This window comes from Gorilla gorilla, chromosome 7, assembly GCF_029281585.2.
Source record: "Gorilla gorilla gorilla isolate KB3781 chromosome 7, NHGRI_mGorGor1-v2.1_pri, whole genome shotgun sequence".
In the NCBI taxonomy this organism is placed as follows: domain Eukaryota; kingdom Metazoa; phylum Chordata; class Mammalia; order Primates; family Hominidae; genus Gorilla; species Gorilla gorilla.
In genome coordinates, this window is record NC_073231.2 from 78948931 (window position 1) to 78976624 (window position 27694).

Sequence of the window (27694 nt, forward strand, 5' to 3'; positions counted from 1 at the left end):
GCTGGGATTACAGGCACCTGCTGCCACACTCAGCTGGTTTTTGTATTTTTAGTGGAGACAGGGTTTCACCATGTTGGCCAGGCTGGTCTCGAACTCCTGACCTAAGGTGATCCGCCCGCCTCGGCCCCCCAAAGTGGTAGGATTACAGGCGTGAGCCACCATGCCTGGCCAGTAGTGCTTTTTCTTAACCCTTTTTGCTTTGAAATTGTATTACTTTTCTTAACTTTGACACCTTGGCTATTTACCAGCTGAAGTTGAATGAATTTCTTGTCTTCTCCATCCTTCGGTGTCCTCATCTGAAAAGTAAGGATATTTATCAGCAACCACCTCATTGGATTGTCTGTTGAGTTAAATGAGATAGGCTCTAGTACCTGGGACGTGATAACTGCTTGCTCACTATTATTCCGGCAGTCTTCTCCTCTCTAGCCATCCATTTGCATCTTTCCCCTTTACGTGTTTGTACCTTCACTTAGGTTAGGAAAAATGGTTTATGTCTCCTAAATAGGCAACCCTCTTCACAAACTTTTAAAAAACTTTTTGTTTTTAAATGATTACAGACTCACAGGAAGTTAAAAAAGTAGTACGGAGAGGTCCTGTTTACCCTCTACTCAGTTTTCCCCAAAAACCCAGAAAATTGCCATAAATCTGAGTCACCCACAGAGCTTATTCAGATTTCCCTGTTTTACATGCACTCATTGGTGAAGCGTGTGCATAGTTCTGTACAATTTGATCACGTGTAGATTTGTGTTACCACTACCACAATCAAGATACAGAATTGGCTGGGCATAGTGGTTCACACCTGTAATCCCAGCCTTTTGGGAGGCTGAGGCAGGAGGATCGCTTGAGCCCAGGAGTTTGAGACCAGTCTGGGCAACATGGCAAAACCCCATCTCTACAAAAAGTACAAAAATCAGCCAGGTGTGATGGCATGCATTTGTAGTCCCAGCTACTCAGGAGGCTGAGGTAGGAGCATCACTTGAGCCCAGGAGGTTGAGGCTGCAGTGAGCGATGATGGTGCCATTGTACTGTAGCCTGGGCAGCAGAGGGAGACCCTGTCTCAAGAAGAAAAAAAGTACAGAATCGATTCATCACCCCAAGGCTTTCCCTTTGCTACCCCTTTATAGCAAGCCCCTAACTTCTGGTAGCCACTAATCTGATCTCATCTCCGTAATTTTATCATTTTGAGAATACTATATAAATGGAATCATGCAATCTGTAACCTTTTGAGATTGGCTTTTTTCACTCAGCATAATGCCCTTGAGATCCGTTGAGTATTGAGTATGCATTGAGTCCTGAGTATCAGCAGTTTGGTACTTTTTACTGCTGAGTAGTATTCCATGATGCAGGTATACCACAGCCTAGCCATTTGTCCATTGAAGGACATTTGGGTTATTTTGTTTTTACAAATAGTGTTGCTATGAACATTTGTGTACGGGTTTTTCTGTGGACCTAAGTTTTCATTTCTGTGGGAAAAATGCTGAAGAGTGTGATTGCTACATCAAATTTTTTTTAAATGGAACATTAGGCTTTTTTGAATATACATGCTAATGCAGTCAGCACTTATAAACAGTCATTTCTTAATGGCAACCATTATAAATAATATACATTGCACCTTGTTTTAAAATATCTTTCTGTATAATTTGCAGCTGAGTCCAACATATAGAACCCTGTCTTATGTATACTGTAAGACAACATGTACTCAAATATTATTTTCTTTTCTTAATGAATCCCTTTTAATGTTTTATTGAGCTTTTTCTTTTTTTTATTTATTTATTTATTTTTTTTTTATTTTTTATTGATCATTCTTGGGTGTTTCTCGCAGAGGGGGACTTGGCAGGGTCACAGGACAACAGTGGAGGGAAGGTCAGCAGATAAACAAGTGAACAAAGTTCTCTGGTTTTCCTGGGCAGAGGACCCTGCGGCCTTCCGCAGTGTTTGTGTCCCTGGGTACTTGAGATTAGGGAGTGGTGATGACTCTTAACGAGCATGCTGCCTTCAAGCATCTGTTTAACAAAGCACATCTTGCACCGCCCTTAATCCATTCAACCCTGAGTGGATACAGCACATGTTTCAGAGAGCACAGGGTTGGGGATAAGGTCACAGATCAACAGGATCCCAAGGCAGAAGAATTTTTCTTAGTACAGAACAAAATGAAAAGTCTCCCATGTCTACCTCTTTCTATACAGACACGGCAACTATCTGATTTCTCAATCTTTTCCCCACCTTTCCCCCCTTTCTATTCCACAAAACCGCCATTGTCATCATGGCCCGTTCTCAATGAGCTGTTGGGTACACCTCCCAGACGGGGTGGTGGCCGGGCAGAGGGGCTCCTCACCTCCCAGTAGGGGCGGCCGGGCAGAGGCGCCCCTCACCTCCCGGACAGGGCGGCTGGCCGAGAGGGGGGCTGACCCCCCCCACCTCCCTCCTGGATGGGGCGGCTGGCCGGGCAGAGGGGCACCTCACTTCCCAGTAGGGGCGGCTGGGCAGAGGCGCCCCTCACCTCCCGGACGGGGCGGCTGGCCAGGCGGGGGGCTGACCCCAGCACCTCCCTCCCGGACGGGGCGGCTGGCCGGGCGGGGGGCTGACCCCCCCCACCTCCCTCCCGGACGGGGCGGCTGGCTGGGCGGTGGGCTGACCCCCCCACCTCCCTCCCGGACGGGGCGGCTGGCCGGGCAGAGGGGCTCCTCACTTCCCAGTAGGGGCGGCCGGGCAGAGGCGCCCCTCACCTCCCGGACAGGGCGGCTGGCCAGGTGGGGGGCTGACCCCCCACCTCCCTCCCGGACGGGGCGGCTGGCTGGGCGGGGGGCTGATCCCCCCACCTCCCTCCCGGACAGGGCGGCTGGCCGGGTGGGGGGCTGACCCCCCCCACCTCCCTCCCGGACGAGGTGGCTGCCGGGTGGAGACGCTCCTCACTTCCTAGACGGGGGTGGCTGCTGGGCGGAGGGGCTCCTCACTCTCAGACGGGGCGGCTGCCAGGCAGAGGGTCTCCTCACTTCTCAGACGGGGCGGCGGGGCAGAGACGCTCCTCACATCCGGGACGGGGCGGCAGGGCAGAGGTGCTCCTCTCATCTCAGACGATGGGCGGCCGGGCAGAGACGCTCCTCACTTCCCAGATGTGATGGCGGCCGGGAAGAGGCGCTCCTCACTTCCTAGATGGGATGGTGGCCGGGCAGAGTCGCTCCTCACTTTCCAGACTGGGCAGCCAGGCAGAAGGGCTCCTCACATCCCAGACGATGGGCGGCCAGGCGGAGATGCTCCTCACTTCCCAGACGGGGTGGCGGCCGGGCAGAGGCTGCAATCTCGGCACTTTGGGGGGCCAAGGCAGGCGGCTGGGAGGTGGTTGTAGCGAGCCGAGATCACGCCACTGCACTCCAGCATGGGCGCCATTGAGCACCGAGTTAACGAGACTCCGTCTGCAATCCCAGCACCTCGGGAGGCCGAGGCTGGCAGATCACTCGCGGTTAGGAGCTGGAGACCAGCCCGGCCGACACCTATTGAGCTTTTTCTTGTGGGGAATAATTACCGTTCTCAGACAGTACATTTGGATGGGGAAAATATTTCAAGTAATGGGGTTTTTTTTTTTTTTGGTTTGTTTTTTGTTTTTTGTTTTTTTTGTTTTGAGGTGGAGTCTTGCTCTGTCACCCAGGCTGGAGTGCAGTGGCACAATCTCAGCTCACTGCAAGCTCCGCCTCCTGGGTTCACGCCCTTCTCCTGCCTCAGCCTCCCGAGTAGCTGGGACTACAGGCGCCCGCCACCACGCCCGGCTAATTTTTTACATTTTCAGTGGAGATGGGGTTTCACTGTGTTAGCCAGGATGGTCTCAATCTCCTGACCCCGTGATCCGCCCACCTCGGCCTCCCAAAGTGCTGGGATTACAGGCGTAAGCCACCGCCCCCAGCCTCAAGTAACGGGCTTTTAAAAAATCAATTCTTTGTAATGTGGTAGAGGTTAATTTTTACTTATTTATTTTTTTGGTGTTCCTGGGTGGACATGAAGAATTTTTAAAATACTTATAAAGATTGGCATAAAGAGGCTGGGCGCGGTGGCTCATGCCTGTAATCCCAGCACTTTGGGAGGCTGAGGCGGGCGGAGCACTTGAGGTCAGGAGTTTGAGACCAGCCTGGCCAACATGGTGAAACCCCGTTTCTACTAAAAATACAAAAATTAACTAGGTGTGGTGGTGGGTGCCTGTAATCCCAGCTGCTTGGGAGGCTGAGGCAGGAGAATTGCTTGAACCCGGGAGATGGAGGTTGTAGTGAGCCGAGATCATGTCACTACACTCCAGCCTAGGCAACAGAGTGAGGCTCTGTCTTAAAAAAAAAAAAAAAAAAAAAAGATTAACATAAAGAGTTGGGAAATTGGGAAACTCATTAATTGACTAATGTCCAGCAACATTTCAACTGATTGGTAGAGCACCACTGGCACTTTTGTTTTCCAAAATGTTTGGGGTCCTAATATGTTTTATAAAATCATTGTCTTCCAGGCTAATTATACATGATAAATTATCAGAGTGAGGCTACAAATATTCTTTTGACATGTGAGGGGCTTCTAACTATGACAGCCATAAATTTAAGTCACTTTAAGTTGGGCATCAAAAGCCAACATAAGGACATTCCAGGTTATGGATGGGAGACAGGCAGGGGCTGGTCCATAGGTTTTGGCCTTCCCAGATGTATCTGGCTAGCCTTTACATAACTGATAAAGGAAGTGCTCTTTGTAAGAAGTTAGAAAAAGAGAAGGAAAAGAGTGAAATATAAAAAGCAGTAGTTCTTGACCCCAACTGCATATTCAAAATATCTAGGTAGCTTTAAAAACAAAGCAAGTGTCTATGCTGGGCCAATTCAATTAAAATCTCCGAAAGTGGCACCCAGGTGTTGGTTGTATTTTTTTTTTTTAAGATGGAGTCTCGCTCTGTCGCCCAGGCTGGAGTGCAGTGGTGCGATCTTGGCTCACTGCAACCTCTGCCTCCCGGGTTCAAGCGATTCTCCTGCCTCAGCTTCCCGAGTAGCTGGGACTACAGGCACATGCCACCATGCCCAGCTAATTTTTGTATTTTTAGTAGAGACGGGGTTTCACCATGTTGGCCAGGATGGTCTCAATCCCTTGACCTCGTGATCTGTCTGCCTCGGCCTCCCAAAGTGCTGGGATTACAGGCGTGAGCCACCGTGCCTGGCCAGTATTTTTTTAAAATGCTGCCAAGGTGATACTTCTGTTAAGCCAAGACTGAGAACCACTGAACTAACAGGAACAGCATCTGTGCTCAAATTTCAGTGCCTTACAGTTTGAGTACAGTGCCTGCATCTGTCCTCTGTGCATTAGACTACTGTGCGTTCCACATAGCTTTTATTTATGGCACTGCTGAGATTAGTATTTTCCTGAGGGTGGGGAAAATCACCCTTGTGAATGGTGGACACATTTAAACTTCAGATCACAGCTTTAGTATGTACAGCAGGATAGTGCTTATGCAGTGGAATCAAATACCCAAAACAGTGAGAAATTCAGAATCACTGAGTAGTCAAAAAGGAAAGTGGGCTTCATCTACTTTGAAGTGGGATGGGTGGGAAGGTTTTTGGGAAATTGAGCATCTAGAAAACCTGTGTGGAGTGTGGGGCTGAGCCATCTTGAGTACTGACAGAGCCTATTGTGGGCCACATTCTTCTCTTTTTCTAGCTTAATTGTTTACTTTGTAAAACTATTTACTTGTAACAAGTGAAAGTATACACGGATGAATAAAAAACAAGAGTTAATGTCCCACCCATGTTCATAGCCTGATGTGAATTCCTCCCCACCTGTTTCTGTACTCCAAAGCATGTATAATGACATAGGGTTTGTTAGATTTTTGTTTTTTAAATAGGCTCAAACTCTGAACATGATTCTGAAGCCGGATTTTCCTCCTCAATATATCATAGATATGCCTCCAGGTCAATAGATATAGATTTAACTCTTGTTTCAAAAATGTGAATAAAATTTGATAGCCATTATGAATAAAATATGAATAGCCATTTGGTATGGCTTTATGTAAAATAATATAGTCAACCATTTCCCTCTGAATGGACATTGAAGGGACGTTCAGGATGTTTCCTTTCTTTAAAAAAAGTTGTCTGGGCGCGGTGGCTCATGCCTGCAATCCCAGCACTTTGGGAGGCTGAGGTGTGAGGATCATGAGGTCAGGAGATCGAGACTATCCTGGCTAACACGGCGAAACCCCATCTCTACTAAAAATACCAAAAATTAGCTGGGTGTGGTGGCACGCACCTGTAGTCCCAGCTACTGTGGAGGCTGAGGCAGGAGAATCTCTTGAACCTGGGAGGCGGAGGTTGCAGTGAGCTGAGATTGCGCCACTGCGCTCCAGCCTGGGCGACAGAACAAGACTCAGTCTCAAAAATAAATAAATAAATAATTCTTTAAAAAAGTTTGCCACTACAAACAATGTTTTTGTACATACAACCTTAGGGACTTGTGCTTTTTTCCTAAAGTATTCTTATAATCCATGATTTGGTTTTGGTCAGATTTCTTAGTTTCTGGATGTCTTCTCTGTTAGAATAAATGAGTTAGTGTCAGTTGACTTCCAGTTAATTGACTCCTTCTGGATATTAAGTTGGGCATTAATAGGATAATCAACTATTTTAGGAATATTTGGATACTAATGAATCCTGGCAACCAGAATGTTTTCCAGAGGCCCTAGAATCCCTAGGATGGGGCTCCTCAACAGAAGGACCATGGTGGGCTTCATGGAGGTCCATGAACCACATGGTATTGATGGCAAAATTGTGTACACTTATACATTTTATGGCTTTCATCAGATTTTCAAAGGGGCTCTTGCTGCAGATATGGTTAAAAATTGATAATATATTGTCAGAGAATATTACCAAGCCTAAAAAACCTGTAAGGTACTCTAAGTTCCCATCAATAGCACATTTTTATTTATTACTTATTTATTTATTTTATTATTTTTTTTTTTTTTTGAGACAGGATCTCACTACAGTTGCCCGGGCTGGAGTGCAGTGGCACGAACACGGCCCACTGCGGCCTCAACTTCCCAGGTTCAGGTGATCCTCCCACCTCACCCTCCCAAAGTGCTGGGATTATAGGCATGAGCCACCTCGCCCAGCCTGAATAGCACATTTTAAATCACAGTATCCTCTTTCTGTAAAGACCTGGATCAAAGTAAGTTTATCTAATTTCCAGGTCACATAAAATTAGGAGAGATGACTAATACTATAGATAGCAGATTCCAGTTTCAGAATGATCTGAATAAGTTGTAATAATGTTCTAAAATCAGCAACATGAGATACTAAGGATAAATGATCTGCAGGAGTTGAGAAATGCTTGGGGGGTGGTGGACGGTCTCAAGTGCACGAGATGAAAAATAGCTCAGAGTTTATTGAGGCACAGGCTTATGTGAGGCATCTCTGTGATGTGGCTGCTAAAAACAGCAAGCTCAGGTTGCACTGATGCGTGCCTAGATTACATCGAGTCTGTTGTCCTGTTTTGTGGGTTAGTTAGAGCACCGTTGATGAATTGTGTTTAAGTCTCTGAACCACAGTTAAGGTGAGACATTGGCAAACGAGGGAGGCAGGACTAGTGGTGGATGGAGAAAGGAAGTCATATCAGGAACTGCTGCTGAAGGAGTTTGGTTGTTGGGTCTGAAGGATGGTATAAAAGGAAAGTGGTAGCAGCCCTTATAGATTAGGGAATAGGAAGACCAGAGGATGGTATGTAGCTCTTCTGTGCTCAGTAACTGAATGAATGAATAGAGATTATAAGGCAAAGGATTTTTACTTGGTCTAAGACAGCATCTTGTGGTGGTGAGAGCTCTCCAGCAATAGGATGCGCTGCCCTAGACAGCAATGACCTCCCAGGTTGGGGAACCCTTCAAGCCAAGCCATGGACAAGTCTGAGCTCCAGAGGTTATACAACAGGACTTCAGAAGTTCTTAACTGGAGTTTTATATTTCTTCTCTTAGGTACCTTAATTCTAAAACAGGAAAAAATTCTAGGATAATATTGTATTCCCTTTAAAAGTACTTTTATGGAAGGAGTGCTTTAGACTCAAAGGCTACGTGATTGTCAGTACAGGTATTTCAAAGGTGCTGAGAATTGAAATATAACCGATTTTTATCTGAAACTGCAGTGCGTAAGTTACTCTGCTGTTCCACCTGAAGTAACTAGTCTGGACTTGTAGGATAGTGTTTAAGATTTCATTTTGGTTACTTTAGAGAGGAGAAGAATCACAGTTTTCCAAATTACAAAAATGATTAAAAAAGGAAATTTCATCACTTCCTGCCCTCGCTATGGCTTCAGGAAGCACAGTCTCCACTAGACTAGTTGTCCTGGCTTCTGACTTGCATAGCAGCTCTGTGTGGCACTGGTGTGATGCTGTGTCATGCCCATGGTTTGCACCCAAGCTTGCATACCGACCTGTGGAAGTGCACTGCCAATGTTTGTTGGTTGAGACTAAGCTATCCCTTATGACTCTTTGATAATTGAAACAATATAAAAATCCTTGAAGCTGTGGAAATACATAAATATTGTCAAACATTTTTATATAAAACTTTGTTTAAAAAACCCTGTATCTTAGACCCCTGTTCTAAGACACACTAGCAGTCTTAGAACTGTTGGGGTGGGGGTTACAGTCACTTATGACCCCAGGATTTCTACTTTTTAGAGTGCCAGGGAGGGGTGGCTTAGAGGTTAGGAAGGTAGCCTCGTGGATTCAAATCTGGCTTCAGCACTTAGTGGCTGTGTGACCCTGGTTTCCTAGGTCTGTTCTCTCACTTGCAGAAGAAAGATAGTGATAGACTTTTGCCATTGTGAGTAAGCACTCAGCACAGCGCCGGCACCTGGAGAGAACTCAGAAATACTATATTCTGTTACCACACCACCTTCTCTCACCTCTTGATCTCTTTCCTATTTTTTTCTGATTTAACAGATACTGTCATCTGTATGTCTTGTATTATCTTGAACACAGCATGTCTAAAACTAATTTTTTATATCCCCACCCCACCTTGCTCATCCTAAACCTACTCCTGCCGTACTCTCCTGTCACCCCTGTTTAATGCACAGGTACCATTCATCAGAGATAGCATGGGGAGAGGTTAATACCACAAGCTCCGGAGTCAAAACTGTCTGGGATTCAATTCCTGCCCCGCTACTTATCTCCATGTGACCTTGGACAAGCTAATTTAACATCTGTAAATCTCAGGTTCTTCAGCTATGAAACAGACGTGATATCAATCTGTCTTATAGAATTGGGAAAAATCAGTGAGATCAATACATGTTAAGTGCTTAGTACGGTTCCTGACACTTAGGTGCACAGTACATGTTTATTGTTTATACTTCTCACACTAGAAGTGATAGTGTCATCCTTAATTCCTCTTCTTTTCCCCACTGAAGTCATCAGTGCTATGATTCTACCTCCAGAGTCTCTCTTTTTCCATCACTGCCTTTACACCAGGCTTCCCTAAGCTGAATCCATCACTCACAGAGCTTCATCAGCCCCAGAAATTACATGTACGTTTTTTGACATACCTGCATGTTTCTTAGGAAAAGAGCTTTTTTTTTTTTCTTTTTTTTTTTCAAACAGAATATTACTCCATTGCCCAGGCTGGAGTGCAGTGGTGTGATCTCAGCTCACTGCAACCTCTACCTCCTGAGTTCAAGCAATTTTCCTGCCTCAGCCTCCCAAGTAGCTGGGATTACAGGCGCGTACCACCATGTCCGGGTAGTTTTTGTATTTTTAGTAGAGATGGGGTTTCACCATGTTGGCCAGGCTGGTCTCTAACTCCTGACCTCAAATGATCCACCTGCCTCGGCCTCCCAAAGTGCCGGGATTACAGGCATGAGCCACCGCGCCCAGCCAGGGGAGGGCTTTTTAGCTTTTATCGTTGGCATTCATGCAAGTCCGTAACCCAAAAAAGGCTAATAATTACTCTTATCTCTTGCCTGTTTCCAGTAGCCTATAAACTAACCGACAGTTCTCCCCTAGTCTCTGTTTCTAATCTTCTCTTCACACGGTTACCCAGTTAACTATAGTTTTAATGTTTTTCTATTGCTGTCCTAAGCTGATGCAGTGGTGTTGACTCCCTGTTGCCCACAGGAGTGGTTCTTGCCCACAGGTTAGAATTGCTACATGGGAAGTTTTTAAAAACTGCTGATGCCTGGACCCAATTATTATTGCTAACAAATAACAGGCCATCAGCATTTTGTTTTAAAGCTTCTCAGGAGATTTTAATGTGTATCCAGAGTTGAGAGCCTCAGAGCTACAGGATAATAGACCCACTCCTTAGCATGGTGCTTGTAGGCCCCAGCAATCTAGCACCAATCTATTTTTGCAACCTAATCTTCTACCTCTTCTCCCATTCATATCCCATCACTTGTATTCAGAACACATACTTCTTGCTATTCCCAGAACATGCTACATGGTTTCCTACCCCTGAGCCTTTGCCTGTACTGATTGCTCTTCCTAGAATGCCTTTCACTGTTTTTCTGCCTGGGTATTTCCATCGCAAAATCTCCCCCAAGCCCCAGAGAGAATTTCATCCCTTACTTCCGTTACAGGATTTACCTGTATTATAATTATTTATATACCTGTCTTCCAGGGCACACTGAACTCCTGCAAGATAAGATCCTATTCATTTCTTTTCTCAAGCACTTGTCACCAGGTTAGGAAGCTCCCTGAGAGCCTGATGGATAAATGAACACATGAGAATGTACAACCAGCCGCCTGCTCAGGGGAGTCAGGAAATCTATGGGGTTGGGGAATGCAAGTCAATGTGGTATAGGAGTGGTTAAAAGTGCTCAGCAAAGTTTTATCCTCTTCTATTGCTTTTTCATACCTGTATAAAAAGGCAAGATCAAAATATATGAAGTTTATCATCTAGGACGAGGAAAGTTAAGACCAGCTTTTAAAATACCCCCAAACATTGACTGTCTGAATATAACAGCATAAAGTCATGTCATATGTGTCTCCCAAGACTCCAGCGGTTTCTGAATGAGAGGTGGAGAGGCAGCCACTGTGATGGTGGCAGCTGTTAATTCTGCCCAGTGGATTGTTCCAACTGAGTTACTGATATGAGGATGCCCTTATATGGACAGTTCTCCAGACGTTATATGTTTCTAATTTTGATCTCACCCCTGGCCTTTGTGTTTTAGCTGCTGTCTAATCCTTCTCTTGGCTATTTTTGATACTTTTTTTCCTCCATGCATCTCAGAATTGTCCAGCATTCTAAAGAATGGCAAGTTAAATGTGATTTATTCTTCCTGTTTTTTCAGTGCCTAGGATTAGTTTAAGCATAAAAGTGGTTTTGAGAGAGATTACTTTAGTAAATGATCTCAGAGATACTCTGTTGGATACTGTTTGAGGGGTGTTTTGTGTTATTCGTTCCTTATCTTAATTATTTTTCCTGAGCACTGACCACCACAACACTCTTATGAGAAGAAATGGTGTATTTAAAGCTGATACAAAGAACAGTGACTACTAATCTGATGTTGTGATTTGGGAATGCATAGTTCTGATCTGCTGTGTATGAACAACTTGAATGCTCTTTGTCTAACTAGCTGCTTATTACTTTAATAATTTTAAATAAGAAGGGCAAGAATTTTCTTTTTCAAAGTCACAATGTTGGTTGGACCTTATAAATACGTTGCCCTTTTACATTTTTATCCATCTTATTGAAAAAGAGTTTTTTGGGCTGGACGTGGTGGCTCAGGCCTGTATTCCCAGCACTTTGGGAGGCCAAGGCGGCCAGATCACTTGAGGTCAGGAGTTCGAGACTAGCCTAGCCAATATGGTGAAACCCCATCTCTACTAAAAATACAAATATTAGCTGGGTGTGGTAGCGCACGCCTGTAGTCCCAGCTACTCGAGAGGCTGAGGCAGGAGAATCGCTTGAACCCAGGAAGCAGAGGTTACAGTGAGCTGAGATCGCGCCACTGCACTCCAGCCTGGGCATCACAGTGAGACTCCGTCTCCAAAAAAAAAACCAAAGAGTTTTTCAAGTTTTTTTTTTTAAGCCGTAAAGAAATCTGGATCTATCCAGAGCTGTTCTTTATGGTTTACATAAAAGGTTCTTAGTTTGGGAAACTAAAAAGGATAATTTTCAGTTGTTTTCAAAGAGCATTTTTAAAAAACAGATCTGTGTCAAAGAAGTGGGAAATGAATCCTGTCCTGGCAATTGGAGAGGCAAGAATATAATGTCAAAAAGAAGAAACCAACTCTTAAAATGAAAGCATTAATGTCTAAAATGGATAATTGGCTTTTATTTCGCAGTCTACAATCAACTATGACTATCCCAGTACTGTTTGTCCACTCCTCTTTTGTGAACCATCCCCCTGTATTATGAAGGAACTGGTCTCTGGTGTTTCTCAGAATGGTCTCTTGGATTATTATAATTATTGGGCTATTATAGTTCTGAGAGCTGAGTTGTTGATCCTTCTGGGTTTGGTTTTATGGTTTTTTGGTGGGGTTTTTTGTTTGTTTTTTGCTTATCACAGCTACTTTGAAAACGAACACTCATTTTTTTAGTACTTTTTAAATGAAATACTTAATACCTAAGGATACAATCATGTACGTTTATCAAGAGACCTGTGGAAGTAGTCACCTGCTGGATTCTTATAGCCAGGTGCAACTAGATCCTCTTATAAATATTTTATCTCTTAATTTGAGCTTGACTTTGAACTGCTTACCCTAACAGTGACCACTTCTTTTTTTTTTTTTTTGAGATGGAGTCTTGCTCTGTCACCTAGGCTGGAGTGCAGTGGCGCGATCTTGGCTCACTGCAGCCTTTGCCTCCCAGGTTCAAGCGATTCTCCTTCCTCAGCCTCCCGAGTAGCTGGGATTACAGGCACCTGCTACCACTTCTTAGTTTATCTGTTTGGAAACAGATCATACCCATTTACAGCAAAACTATTACAAATTAGAAAACAAATTATTGATTTCCATGTCTCTTGGAAAATTGGTATCAAGTATTGTCTTCCACCACACACGTGGGCATCTGCCCTTCAAGTGCCTCTTATAGATGCTCAGAGACCTGATAGTGAAAAGGCAGGAGTCTTGAGAATGGACTTGAAATTATTCACAGTGAAGCTGGCAGCTCTCCACTGTCATTTTGAGGGTCCTTTCAGGCATACCCTGCAAGTTCCCTGTCTACCTGAAATAGGTAGCAAGGGGACCTAAAGCCCCAGAGCCCCAGAACAGATTTTCTACCTACCATGGCCAGGTGGTTTAACTAGGAATTCTCCTTCATCGTTACTTTATATAGCTTACATATAAAATATATATATTATATGTATATTTTCTTTTTTAAAAAAAATCCATGTATAAAATTTTTTTTTCAAAAATCCATGCCAAGCTCTGTTGTAAGTGCTTTATGTGCACTGAGTCATTTTTGCAACATTCCTAGAAGGTAGATGGATCCTTATCCTCATTTTACAGATGGGCAGAGAGAACTCTGTTAAATAACTTGCCTACTGTCTCAAAGCTAGCAATTGGTTCAGTTTGATTGAACCCAGGAATATAGCCCTGTTAAAAGACTCCTACAGCCCTCTTTTCCTCAGAAAGCCTTAAATTTCAAGTTAAAAGTAGGGTAATCCTTACCTAAAGACTCTAAGTGCTCTTGAAACAGACTTGAATGATTGTGAAACAGTATAGATTGAAATCACAAAAATTAGTATTTTATACACTGTGTATCAAAAGATTTGGGCAATTAGCTCGTTGCTTGATACTTAATAGGTTTCCTATTATCGGAGGGAGTAAACTGGGAAGTGGATGTTTATGATTAGCAGTTTAGCACAACTCATTATTTCACATTCTATCCAATACAGAATTGACAATAAGGCTTTGTTTGTGATGGGTGGAGTTTACCTTGGTGATACCTATGAAAAAGTGGTTTCTAAACAAATAAATACTGTAAGATTGCAGGAAAATGTTACTTATTTCAACATAGTCGAATATTTTCAAGCACTTTTAATGGGTTTTTTGTTTTTGTTTTTAGTATAATCCAGTAACTATCCTTACTACTTTCCTTTTAAAAACAGAGGAAACTCAGTTTAATATCTGTTGATTCAAGTAATAAAACTGCATTTAAAAGTATTTTCAGTTTAGATATATATCTAGTTCAAGCCAAATTAGTCTGGGTTTAGTAAGGTTTTTGTTAACCTAACTTTCGAATTACTGTGGCTTTAAATCTAATCTTTGACTTTTTCCCCAAAATCTTATTGCATTCAGAGTTTCTCATTTTAGATTAGCTTGCATAGTAATAAATTATAGAAGTGAAGGTTGCACTTAATAAGCCTGTGCTTATTTTTCCATTTGAGGTGCATATATCACATAAGGTGGTATTAGTGCTCTTTTGTTTTGAAGCTAGTGGCCGTGTTGTATCTGTCTCTAGTGGTTTCAAGCCTAGCATCTTTTTGTTTTGTTTTGTTTTGTTTTGTTTTGTTGAGACAAGTTCTCGCTCTGTTGCCCAGGCTGGAATGCATTGGCACAATCATAACTCACTGCAGCCTCAAACTGCTGGACCCAAGATATCCTACCACCTCAGCTTCCCAAGTACCTTGGACTACAGGCGGGTACCACTGTACCCGCTAATTTTTTTTAATTTTTAATTTTTAATTTTTTTTTTTATTTTTAGAGACGAAATCTCACTATGTTGCCCAGACTGGTTTCAAATTCCTCGGTTCAAGCAATGCTATGTCCTTGGCCTCCCAAAGTGCTGGGATTATAGGCGTGACACTGTGCCTGGCTAAGCCTAGCATCTTGTATCAGCAAGTGCAGAATTATTGCCCCCAAGAGAAAGGAGAAAGCTTCCAGTGTGAAAGTAGAGGAAGGACAGCCTGTGTTCTTTTAACTGAGTGGAGGCTGATGTTGGGGTGCATGGAACGTGTCTGACCTTGTGCTCTAGATCTCTGTGGACTCCAGACAATGGAGGAGGAAGGGAAACATTTAAGTGTGTTTAGCATTTTCTACATACCAGGTACTGTTCTTGGTGATAAAGCTGTATCTCTGTATCTACATTCATACATGCCTATCTATATCTATATAACTGTTTGCTGTGTATGCATAAACACGTAAGTTTATTTAACAAAACATTTACACCAGGCACTATTCTACATACTTTACAAATGAAAAACTCATTTAGTCTTCATAATAACCCCGTGAGGCATGTATAATTATTATTCCCATTTTAAAAGTGATGAAGGCACAGTGAGAAAGTAATTGCCCAAGACAACTACAAAGTGATGAAGCTGGCATTTGAACCAGGTAGCCTTGCTGCAGATGCCACTTTCATTGGATACTTTATAGCCTAGATTTGGAAAAATTAAGTAATTTAGTCATCAAAGCAGCTATTACTTGATGGAGCTTGAATCTCAATCAAGCTGTCCCCTAGACAAACATTATAGCTTTCCTTTTTCTCCATCTTTGCTTGTGTGTTGCTTCTGTATAGTGTTCTTTCTACTCCTGCTACTGTTGAGAGCTTAGGAGAAGCCTCCATTCAAATGCCACTCCCAGGCCGGGTGTGGTGGCTCACGCCTGTAATCCCAGCACTTTGGGAGGCCGAGGCGGAAGGATCACCTGAGGTCAGGAGTTCAAGACCAGCCTGGCTAACATGGTGAAACCCCATCTCTACTAAAAATACAAAGATTAGCCAGGCGTGGTGGCAGGTGCCTGTAATCCCAGCTACTCGGGAGGCTGAGGCAGGACAATCACTTGAACCTGGGAGGTGGAGGCTGCAGTGAGCTGAGATCATGCCACTGCACTCCAGCCTGGGGTTACAGAGCAAGACTCCGTCTCAAAACAAACAGAGCGAGACTCCATCTCAAAACAAACAAACAAACAAAAACAAATACCACTCCCTCCAAGATCCCTTTTTTGAAAAATGGAGATGGGGTCTCAATATGGTGCTGAGGCTGGTCTGGGACTCCTGGCCTCAGGCGATCTTCCCACCTCAGCTTCCCAAAGTGCTGGGATTATATTACAGGTGTGAGCCACTGCACCTGGCTGAAGATGCCTTTCTTTTTTTTTTTTTTTTTTTTTTTTTTTTGAGACAGAGTCTTGCTCTGTTGCCCAGGGTGGAGTGCAGTGGCACGATCTTGGCTTACTGCAGCCTCTACCTCCTGGGTTCAAGCAGATTCTCCTGCCTCAGTCTCCTGAGTAGCTGGGACTACAGGCGTGTACCACCACGCCTAGCTAATTTTTTTTGTATTTTTAGTCGAGATGGGGTTTTACCATGTTGGCCAGGCTGGTCTCGAACTCCTGACCTCAGGTGATCCGCCCGCCTCAGCCTCCCAAAGTGCTGGGATTACAGGCATGAGCCACCGCGCCGGGCCAACCTTTCTTGATTAACACAACTGGAAGCCTCTTCTTTGCTTATGTTCCTATTGGAATGAACTTTTAACTTTTGGAATGCTTACTAATTACTCCCTTATATGATAAGTTTATGGACAGTGGGACAGTGTCATGACTCATCACATTATGAGCCTCTTAAAGGCAGAACTGTCATTGACACCACTTTCTGCTGTGGTCATGGGCATCCTGCCACTTATACAAATCTTGCAAATGCTTGGGAGTTTCCTGATGGTGCTTTAACAGATGTTTGTTAAATAGGTGGCTGTTCTGAATGTAGAGCAGTATGAAAGCCCTAAGAGAATTCCAATATAATTTAAAAAATCAACTATGTTAAAATGAGTATTCAAACAACAGCAGTCATAATGCTGCCTTTACTTTCACAATCCTGATAAAAACTGTCATAAAATTATGCTGAATTAGCTATTTATCAAGGTTTTTTAAAGAACTGTCTTGAAGAGTTTGTGCCTTTTTTTTTTTAGCTGAAGAGGATACCAATTTCTTCTGTGTAGAGTTAGAGCTCTCTGTTTGTATGTATGTGAATTGAGTCCGTTTCTGAAGTGTGAAGACTGCATCGCTGTGGATCACACTGGTGTAGCCCTCCTGAGCATGCAGCCTTTTTGGAGGAATGTGTGTTAGTCAGCTTTTGCTGCATAACAAACCACCTGATACTAGTGGCTCAAAAAAACAAACATTTCTTTCTGTACCTCACAGTTCTGTAGGGCACCAGAGTGGTTCTGACTTGAGCAAGCCTGGCTGGACTTTGCAGTCAGCTGGCAGCTGGCTGGCTGTGTGGTTTAGGATGGCCTGACCCACCCATCAGGTGCTCAGCGGGCTGACCAGTGGCAGGGACTCAGCAGTGATGGCGCATCCCCACTCCATGTGGCCTTCTCATTTGTAGTAGGCAAGCCAGGGCGGGGCATTTTGAAGTTGGAAGAGAGGGTGAGCCCCCATGCACCAGCTTTTTCCAGGGCCCAGCATTATGTTTGCTGTTGTCCTACTGGCCAAGCCCAGAGTCAGTGCGGGAAGGGACTCCCTAGGGTAAGGAAGGAATAGGGGGACTTTACAGCAGCCATCTGCCCAGACACATGATTTGCATGTGTTCTTCAGTCAGTGACCCTGAATCCTGTGCTAACCTCTGGCTGGGGACATGAGACCATATCACGGAGAAAATTAAATAGGCTGGCGCAGCTACAGAGTTTTCCAAAGGAGTTTACAAACCCTGGTTTCCCTGAAATACTTAACGACCATTTGAAGTTCCTTTCAACATTTTATTTTTTGAAGAAGCTTCATGCTATAAAAACAGGGAGCCTTTAATCCGCACTCAGTAAATATCCCAAATTGCCCTTCAGCAAGTACCATATTGCTGCTAGACCTGCTGTGAGCATAATGGCCCTGGCCGTTTATTGAGACTCTTTGTGTGCCTGTGCTAGATACATCTCACTTTCTTCCAACACCAACCCTTGATGTCAGCAACATTATCCCCATTTTACAGGCGAGGAAGCCGAGTCACAGAGGTGAGCTCAATTGCTCGAGGTCAGACAGCTAGTAGGTCGTGGGGTACACTTTGAACCCAGGTCTTGCTGAGTCCACAGCTACAATCCAAAGAATTCCTAACGTGGGCCAGGCACAGTGGTTCACGCCTGTTATCCCAGTACTTCGGGAGGCCAAGGTGGGTGGATGCTTGAGGTCAGGAGTTTGAGACCAGCCTGGCCAACATGGCGAAACCCCGTCTCTACTAAAAATACAAAAATCAGCTGGTCGTGGTGGTACACACCTATAATCCCAGCTACTCAGGAGGCTGAGGCAGGAGAATCCTTGAACACAGGAGGCGGACGTTGCAGTGAGCCGAGATTGCACTACTGTGACAGAGACTTTGTCTCAAAATAAATAAATAAATAAATACAGAGAATTCTTAACGAGTTGAAGAGTTTTTTCTTCAATGTTCATTTTTTGATGGCTTTTTTTTTTTTCTTTGAGATAGAGTCTCGCTCTGTCATCCAGGCTGGAGTGGTGGCGTGATCTCAGCTTACTGCAACCCCCGCCTCCCGGGTTCAACTGATTCTCATGCCTCAGCCTCCCAAGTAGCTGGGACTACAGGTATGTGTGACTGTGCCCGGCTAAGTTTTTTGTAGAGACGGGGTTTCGCTACGTTAGCCAGGCTGGTCTCAAACTCCTGACCTCAAGTGATCCTCCTGTCTCAACCTTAAATAGTTGGATCAAATAACCAGGTTCAATTTGATGATAAATAGCTCAGAATAGAAACTTCACTGCTATTTCCAGATGTCATTTTAAAATATTTTAGAATACCTGATTTCTCCATGACCTATCCATGCTTTTCTAAGGTTCCAAACTAAAATGCAGAATCTTGAGTTATTCCAGAACATAGATTTAAAATTTGATCAGAAAATAACCTTCATTTAAGAAATGAGGGGTCAGGCATGGTGGCTCACGCCTGTAATCCCAGCACTTTGGGAGGCTGAGTTGGGTGGATTGCTTGAGCCCAGCCTATTTATTTACTGTCCTATTATGAGCTTGAGACCAGCCAGGGCAACATAGCAAAACTCCATCTCTACAAAAAATATAAAAATTAGCCAGGTGTGGTGGTGCACACCTATAGTCCCAGCTACTTGGGAGGCTAAGGTGGGAGGATCGCTTGAGCCTGGGAGGTGGAGGTTGCAGTGAGCCAAGATCGTGTCACTGCACTCCAGGCTGGGCGACAGAGTGAGACATCTTCTCAATTAAAAAAAAAAAAAGGTTGGGGGGATATTGCGTCCCTCTTGTGTGGCACCCTCCTTCCTCTCCCTGCTGTAGCCATAGCACATTGCACATAAACTGCGTCTTCATACTTACCCAAGTATTGTATCTGCCTGGGTGAGTCTGTTCCTGTCACTAAAATGTGAACTCCCTGGACATAGAGACCTTGTCTTTCATCTCTGTATCTGTCCCCAGTACCTGGCATAGTAACTGGAACATGACTTTTTTTTTTTTTTTTTTTTGAGACGGAGTCTCACTTTGTTGCCCAGGCTGGTGTGATCTTGGCAGTGGCATGATCTTGGCTCACTGCAGCCTCTGCCTCCCGGGTTCAAGTGGATTCTCCTGCCTCAGTCTCCTGAGTAGCTGGGACTACAGGCGTGCACCACCATGCCTGGCTAATTTTTTTTGTATTTTTAGTAGAGACAGGGTTTCAGCATGTTGGTCAGGCTGGTCTTGAACTCCTGACCTCGTGATCCACCCACCTTGGGCTCCCAGAGTTCTGGGATTACAGGCGTGAGCCACCACGCCTGGCCGCCAATTTTTATTATATGATTTTATAACTAAAATTTCATGTCTAGCAATGAAATTCTTCTTCTCTCTTTTTTGTTTACTTATCTTCCTTTTAGTCCTTTCTTTCTCCTCGGATCTTTCCCCTTCTATCTGTCTCAGTTCCTTGATTTTCCTTAGCTCTCCATTTCTCCCAGCATCTGCTACTAGTCTAGTCTCCTGGCTTTTAACCTTTTTGAGACACAGACTCCTTTAATAAAGTGATGAAGAAAGTTATCTCCCCAGAAGAATACACACAGAGAACACAGAATATTTTGCATATTATTTCAAAGGTAAAGAATGCCAAGAAGCCAGGGGCAGTAGTTCATGCCTGTGATCCCAGTGCTTTGGGAGGCTGAGGTGGAAGAATCACTTGAGCCCAGGAGTTCGAGGCTGGCCTGGGCAACATGGTGAGACCTCGTTCGTCTCTACAAAAAAATTTTACAGGCACGTGCCTGTAGTCCCAGCTACTCAGGAGGCTGAGGTGGGTGGATTGCTTGAGCTCAGGAGGTCAAGGCTGCAGTGAGCCATGATTGTGCCACTGTACTCCAGCCTGGGTGACAGAATGAGACCCTAGCTCTAAAAAACAAAGGATGCCAAGTATCTAAACTTTGAGCTCCTTGAGGACAAAAACTAGACGTTTTTCATCCTATATGCCCAGTATTTATTGATGTTTCTTGAGTGTATATAAGTGTGCACATGCCCAGAAACATGTAAATATTAGTACATGTTGTAGAAAAGCTGTTGTCAGGAAGATATTTGTACACTCTGGCTTTCCACTATGATAGTCACCAGGCACATGTGGGTACTGAGCACTGGAAATGTGGATTGTCCAGATTGGAATGTACTAATTGTAAAATACGCACAGGATTGCACGGGCTTGGGGCAGTACAAACAAAAGAATGAAGATATCTCATTAATAGTTTTTATGATTATTACATTAAAATGATCATATCTTGGATATATTGAGTTAAAATATATTATTAAATTAATTTTACCTCTTTATTGTTACTTTTCTAAAAGCAGCTACTAGAAAATTTTAAATTATACATGTAACTGCTCATAGAAGGTTGGTATCTGGGTTAATTCATTAGTGGACATTCATAAACATAGTAATTTTCTTTAATTTCATGGATTCGTTGAACTAAAGATCCCATAGGTCACCGCCTTCCCTGTCCCTCCTCTACCACCAAAAATTAATGAGAACAAATGGGAAGAATTTACTCTGCTTTTAAAGGTACTCTGATACAGATTTTTATCTACTGTCATAAGTATACCTAGAACAAAAGCACTGTTGACTCAAGTAGTTTCACTAATGAAAAGGAAGCAGCAGAATGACTAATGTAAATTGGAGGAGACTGTTTTATTTGGAATGCTTTGGTTCTTCCACTGTGGAACAGGTGTGGCTGCTGTTGAAACAGCAAAGTCATACTAGGCATATCTGACATGTGAGGAACCGGAGCATTGCTCAGGGGCCCCTGCCTTCCGATGAATGGATGTAGGATCCATCATACATCAGATTGCTCCTCTCCAATACAAACTCTGATGCAGAAATGCACTTGGTGTATTTGCTTTTTCTTACTTTCTGGTTTAGGGCAGAAATAATATTTTGGCTTAGAGACTTTTGTCCTGAACTATGACATAATAGGATAAGAATATCGTGTCAAAAATAGCCTTACAAGGTCTTTTTTGGCATTAAGACTTCTGGAGTGAGTTTGCGGTGGATTATTGAGAATAATTCTGTTCATTCGCAGCTAGCCATCTTTGATGAGTGCTGACTTCTCTCCTTTCAGCACAGAGCAGGAAATGCCTGCCTCCCATGACTCTGGGTTGGAGTGAAGGGGAATGCATACCAGCCACCCTCTTGCAGAGGTGGGGCAGGTGCTGGCACAGAGCCTCAGGTTAGGCCGAGGGGATGCAATCTCAGATCAGCAGCCAGCAGTGTTTGTAAACAACAGGAGGCAGATTGTGCTGGTGATGTCCAACTCACACCAATGAAGATCAACCGGTTTGTGCTTTGGGCAGCAGGCTGCAGATGGACAGTGCCTCCTGAGGGCATCGCCATGTTTTAGGGATCCGTGTTGCAGGATACCTGTCTGCAAGAGAGAGTCAAGGAGGGCTTTTTAAGCCCCTGGGGTTCAGGCCTGGCATCTGGGTGTTAAGTAGAGTGAATCTCCTGAAGTCCAAACTAACATAGGACATTTTAAAATGAGGAAAACAAATGGCTCTGAAAAGGTCTATAGGATTATAGGTAAGTGGTTAATACGGAAGATGTTATAAAGGTCTCAGGAGGAGATGGGGTGATCCAGGGTTGGTTGAAGTCGTTGAAATGGAATTACCCTGTCTTTTACCTGTCGGTGGGAAAAAAAAAAGAGGAAAATGACATCTCCCAAAGATGCTTGGAGATTTGATTGATGTTTGTAAAGTGCTTTGATATCTTTCATAGAGTGTTCAATAAGAGCAGAATATGTCATCAGAACTTAGTCTAAAGCAAACTAGTCCAAAACCATCTCAAGTAGATACTAAGCGGTTTTGTGTCTTTGTTATAAGTTGTGCTCATATTTTCGAGAAAAAGTTTTTCATGTTCTGATTTTCTTTTCAGTGTCAGCTGTATGTTTGGGGTCTTTACCTGTTAACTTGAGTTCCAACATGCTTTGTAGATGGTCAGTCACCTACAGAGGACAATTTTTCTAGCCAAGGAGTTAAATCCACCTTAAAATGCTTCTTGCCAAGGACAATGCCTTTGCAAATATTTGAGATGTTTATTCTCAGTTGTGATTTATTACTGAATCTGTGTCTTCATAGCGACTCCTTGGGAGGTGCAGGAGGAGGCAGAGCCAGAAAGCAAGTCCCTGCAATCAGTTCATTATAGAGAAAGAAAAAGCTTTTATTTCAGGATTCTGGTGGATAGACTTACTGATATGTATATTCTGTGTCTATTTAATTTCACGTAGTGCTGCATCTAATCACGCTGTTTAAATAATCGGACAGAATGTCCTTTTGCTTTGCTTTTGCTTGTGAAGAGCACACAGCACTGCCACCTTGTTGCCAAAGTTTGGTCTGATTTGAATGTGCTTAAAAATCAAGTGAATGCCTGTTGGGAAAAAGCTTACTCCTTCTCTTTGTCAGTACTTGCAAAAACAACTTAAAAGAAGTTAGTATTATTGGACTGAATTCAGTAATTAGCATAATCATGATGCTATGTATTGTTCACCAGGGCACGCCCCTTGGCCGCATTTCCCATTAAGAGGACACCGATGTTGTCCTAGTGAATAAATCCCGGCACACATGATGCAAATCAGCGTGTTCCTGCCTGCCGCTTGGCTGCAGTTAATTTTAGCCGGGGTTAGTTCTATGAGTTGTAAAAGTAGAAGTTAGCAAGCTGAAATGTGACTTCTCGGCCTAATGTGGTAGGATATCTATTTTAGACTTCAGATTGTGTTTGTGATCAGGAGAGCAGTCTTCTGAAGAATTGTGGCTCAGTTTTCTTGGAAACTACTTGTAAGTACTGGGTGGAATTTTAAGACTTCTCTTTGTTCTTTTCTCCTTAAATCTTCCCAATGTTACCGTCATAGTAATGTTTATCTCTTGGGAAAACTGGAAGCTTTCAGGTTGGTACGTTAGAGAAAGCTAAGAGAGGTGGCAAAAGGTTTTTCTTTAAATGTCTCCTACTGCAATAAATCTGCCTTATTCAGTTTGCCCAAGAAAAAGTTTTCGATTCTTACTTATTTTTGCAAAAGCAATCTGTAGATTATTATTTTATGTTAAAATATTTGATTAATGGATATGGTTTCTGTAAATACAGAAACATTGTATTGTGTCATTGAGCTTTGTTTTCTACTATGGTAACCTAATTCTTGAGAAAAAAATGTTGAAAGTTAATTCCTGTTATACTCTGTGCTACAAGTTTATTTTGTAGAAATAATGGAGTGTCAAATGTAATTTTCTTGAATGTATAGATGGACAGTTTTTTATCCTTTTAAAGGGGATTTTGTGCTTAAAAAATAAACCCATATATGCCTAAAGAGAAGCACTTTAAAAAATTAATTTAGGAAGAAGGTTTTAGAGAATAATTTAAAGCATCCTCTTTTAGACTGAGTTAGTTATCAAAAGTAACCAAAGGCCATGGGATTCTGTAACCTTAACTGCAGTTCATCTAACACATTATTACCAACTTAAATTTGTACTGAAGAAAACAAAAGATTTTGATATTGAATATTTTAAATTAAATTTGAATCATCTTGCTTATTTAGAAGTGTGTTTTCAATGTGGACTGACCTCAAGCCAAACAGTTTGCTTACAGCAGAGAACCAGGCAGGAATTTCTTTATCAATTAGCAAGTAAATGTATCAGCTTTAGGAATATTGATATTAATAAAACAGTTCTCCTAGGCGATAGGATAGGTGCTCACCAGCTATCTGTGCCTGTCGTCTCTAGAGCAAGGAAGGAGGCAGGTCCTCAGTTAGTATTGTGAAAGCCATTTTCCCATTTTGAAAAGATTTAGTTAAAGACTTCTTTGTTATTATGTATTGTCTGATTTTAAATGCAAATGACATAAAGTGTCAACAATGAAAGGAAATACTTCAGTGTTCCATTTAGTAGGAAAAGAGTGTAAGAAAGGAAAGTAGTATGAAGAAAATTACTTCATACTTAGTTTTTATTGAGCTGAAGAGAAATTTGCTGCCCAGATGAATTATAATGATAACAGAAGCCTCTAATGTCATCTTCAGCAGTAAAAGGGGTTTTGCTCCGGTAATCCTTCATAATATATATTTTTATCCAAAAAATTCTGACTTATTGCTATTACTTCTTACTTCTAATTGTTAATAAGGCACCATCAGAATCTCAGTGGAGCATTTTTAAAGGTACACTGTAGTTGGGTATTAGTTTTCACACCAGTATTCACTTGACCTATTGTAGTTCTTAGTCCTGCAAAAGAGAAAAGCTGATTCGAATTTATCCATTGTTTAATTTCACAGATGTTTCTGTAGGTTTTTCTACTACTAGGAAGCATGTGCTTTATGATGAGTTGCTAAAATGCGCATAAACACTTGAGGAGTGTTCGTTTTAATGATTTACGTGCTGTGAGAGAGTGGCAGCGGTGAGTGAGAGCGGAGAGGGTTTTCATTATATAAGTGTTAGTGCCGGAATTCCTCGTGTTTGCCGGTGCTGCGATTCTCTTCGCTGCTTCTACCCCGTGTGCCTGGTGAAATGATGCTGGCTGTGACTGGTTATGACCTTGGGCGACAAATCATGATGAGCTCTATGCAGAGTCACACACTGGGGGCCCAGGTGCGGAGAAACAGGGCAGCTTTGTGGCCGCAGGAGGAGTCCAGGAGCCGAGCCCGCCTGCCCTTGCCCTGCTGTTCCCACGCCGCAGGTGACCGCACGTCTCCCCTGCAGTCCTGTTGGAGCCACTCTGTCCAGCTGCCCGTGCTCTCATCCTACTCCTCCACGTCTTAAAATAGTTACAGACCCAGAGGCTCTGACAGAATCGCTGCCGGTTGCAGGAGATTTATTTCGCTGTTACTTTCTGCCTAGAGGGATAGCCTTCTGCTCAGAAGCTTTGAGGGGTTTCTCAGGGACGCAGAGAGGAACTTTTTCTCTGGGACCCCTTCCCTCACATGAGGTTTTAATGGGTCCGTTGCCTGCATGGCTAAATGGGAACTGCGCTATGTAACAGGTTGCCTTTCGGCTTGGAGCCCGGATGCTCAGTGATCACATCCCTAGAATGTTCTCTCTCTAAAGGAAATCTTGTCGGAAGAGGCTGTGTTATGTGAGTTCCAGCTGTTCATCTAAAGTGGAAGGAGCAGTGAGCGGGAGGGATGCCTTCAGCTTCCGTCCATCTTAAAAACAAGTGTAACATAATGGGATATGGCCCTCAGGAGGAAGGCTGGTTTCTCGGGCATACGGGGTACTGCTGTCATTATTTAACATGTATTAAGCACCCCACAGCACATGTGGTGCACAAGGAAAGCATAGTTCCAACCCACATGCTACAACAAGGCAGGACACAGAAACTAGGCCCCCTGACATTCAGTAACTACACTGGCAGAAAAAAAATGTGAAAATGAGGAAAAGGGAAACAAGATGAGTGGGGTGGGTTGAGGATACTTCAGCATTCAGCTCCTCTGAGCTTTTGCCAAAGACGATTAGGACAGACAGCTGTGCCACCTGGGCTGTGCCTTCCCTTTCTCCTCCATAGCTGGGAAGTGATGGGGACAAGTGACAAGACTGACCCCAGAAGCCTTGCCCCCCACTCTCAGTCCTCCGTTGCAATCCTCCTACAAAGAGGAGAAGCTTCACAGTTTCACTTGCACCTAAAACTATTATTATTATGTGGAGGGGGTAAACTTGTTATAAAGTCCAATAAATATCAAAGCATCTTTCTCCATAAAATGATATTTAGATAGAAATCTGGAGTTCCAGATTCTCCCTTCCTGAACTGGTTTGCAATTCAACAAGTTACTTAACCCTGCACTGGTTTAGGATATTGAGTCAACTGTAATATTAGTTAGGGAAATGCCTTCAGCTTCTCAGAGGAAAGGCATTATGAAGGTCTACTGAGCATTATTGCAGCTTGTAAAGGAGTTAGAAGCACATGAATCAGAAGAAGGGCTGATAGGAAGGCTTGGGTACTGGGGAGTAATAACATGAGCGGCCTGCATGGTTCTGTGAGTCTGTGAGTCCCTCCCCCCGTGCCCAACCTCAGCCAGTCTCTAAGGTTCTGGGTCTAGTTCATGGCTCCACAACAAAGAGACTTGGCTCCACAAAGAACCTCAAAAAAAAAAAAAAAAAAAAAACCAATTGAGGGTTGGAAAATGATATCTATGATAAGAGGGTAGGGAACTTCTATTATTTAGCCTGGAAGAGGAAACAAATGACCGGGAGACTCTTGAATTGTTCTTCAAGTATATGTGTGTCTCAGTGGCAAAGAATGGTGACCCACTGGTATCTATTTCCATCTAGAATAAAAGGGTCAGGTCCAGCAAGGGTTGGGCTGGAACAGAGGTGCCGACAGTGGGGACCCTGTTTCTTCAGCGTCAGCACCGCCTGGAAACATGTGAGAAATGCAGATTCTCAGGCCCCACCCAGGCCCTGCTGAATCAGAAACCATGGGGTGGGGCCGGCAGCCTGTGTTTAAAAAATCTCCCAAGTGATTCTGGTGCACGTTGACATTTGAGGTCTGCTGGATGAGATGCAAAGATGGAGGGTATTATAAAATGGGGAATCTGGATGCCAAAAAATGTAACCCTTTTTCCTGGGATTATATTTGTTTGCAGTGTTTTCAATGTACTCTCTAAAGTCAGGAGATAAATGACCTCTCAAAGTCCCTTCCAGCCCTGACTTTGCTCTGGATTTCCTTTTGTCACTTAGAGAAGATTAATAATTAACCAGGAAAATTTTGCAATTACTTTTCTGAGCTAAGACAGTGTTCCTCTCAAATGAGGCTCACCTGAGATAATGTGAGAATAATATTGTGTTAGCATATGGATCTACTGTATTTTATCAGTGTTACCAGACTCTCCTCCCCATCTGACCTCACAGCCACCTGCAGGGGATCTGGGCAGAGGTAGCGTGTAGCCCATATGGGGGGTGGGGAGCTTAATGTTGGCTCATGAGCACTTTACATCACAGACTGTGGCCAGGTTGGTCCCTGTCTTCACACAGCCCATTTCAGAAGAGAGGGGGCTGCAGGGAAAGTTGGACCCTACCCACTACACCCTAGGAGCAGGGAGCAACGTAGAAGGCCCTAACGAATCTAAGCACAGTGGAATGTATTATCTGTATGTCAGCTCTCACTAGAGATAGAGGAGAGGGACACATTTTATCTCAACATTTTTGTATCTACAACAAATAGCCCAGGGGCACACATAGGATGGACTTAATACAAATAAATTCTAATTCCATTGGAATGGCTAAGGCCACAAGTAAGTGCTCTGCCTTCTCCTCTGTAATGAGTTCTCTAGAGTCAGGAAGGTGGCCATTCTCACCTTTCCCAATCAAAACAGTTACTCCTAGGAGTCCCCTATTCATCTCTCTGCTC

The 27694-nt window shown here is 43.5% G+C and overlaps 1 protein-coding gene across 7 annotated transcripts in view; it reads left to right on the top strand.

Moving 5' to 3' along the window:
- SLC20A2 (solute carrier family 20 member 2) overlaps positions 1-27694 on the top strand; it is a 125955-nt gene that overhangs the window by 19496 nt on the left and 78765 nt on the right. Inside the window, exon 2 of one of the 7 annotated variants that reach the window (XM_063709300.1) lies at positions 18329-18444. The exons of 5 other annotated variants lie outside the window; for them this stretch is intronic. The gene's annotated coding sequence lies outside the window, so the exon portion shown is untranslated. Of the gene's footprint in view, positions 1-18328; positions 18445-20016; positions 23149-27694 lie in introns of those variants that run through there. One more of the 7 variants, XM_063709299.1, reaches the window with a different exon arrangement.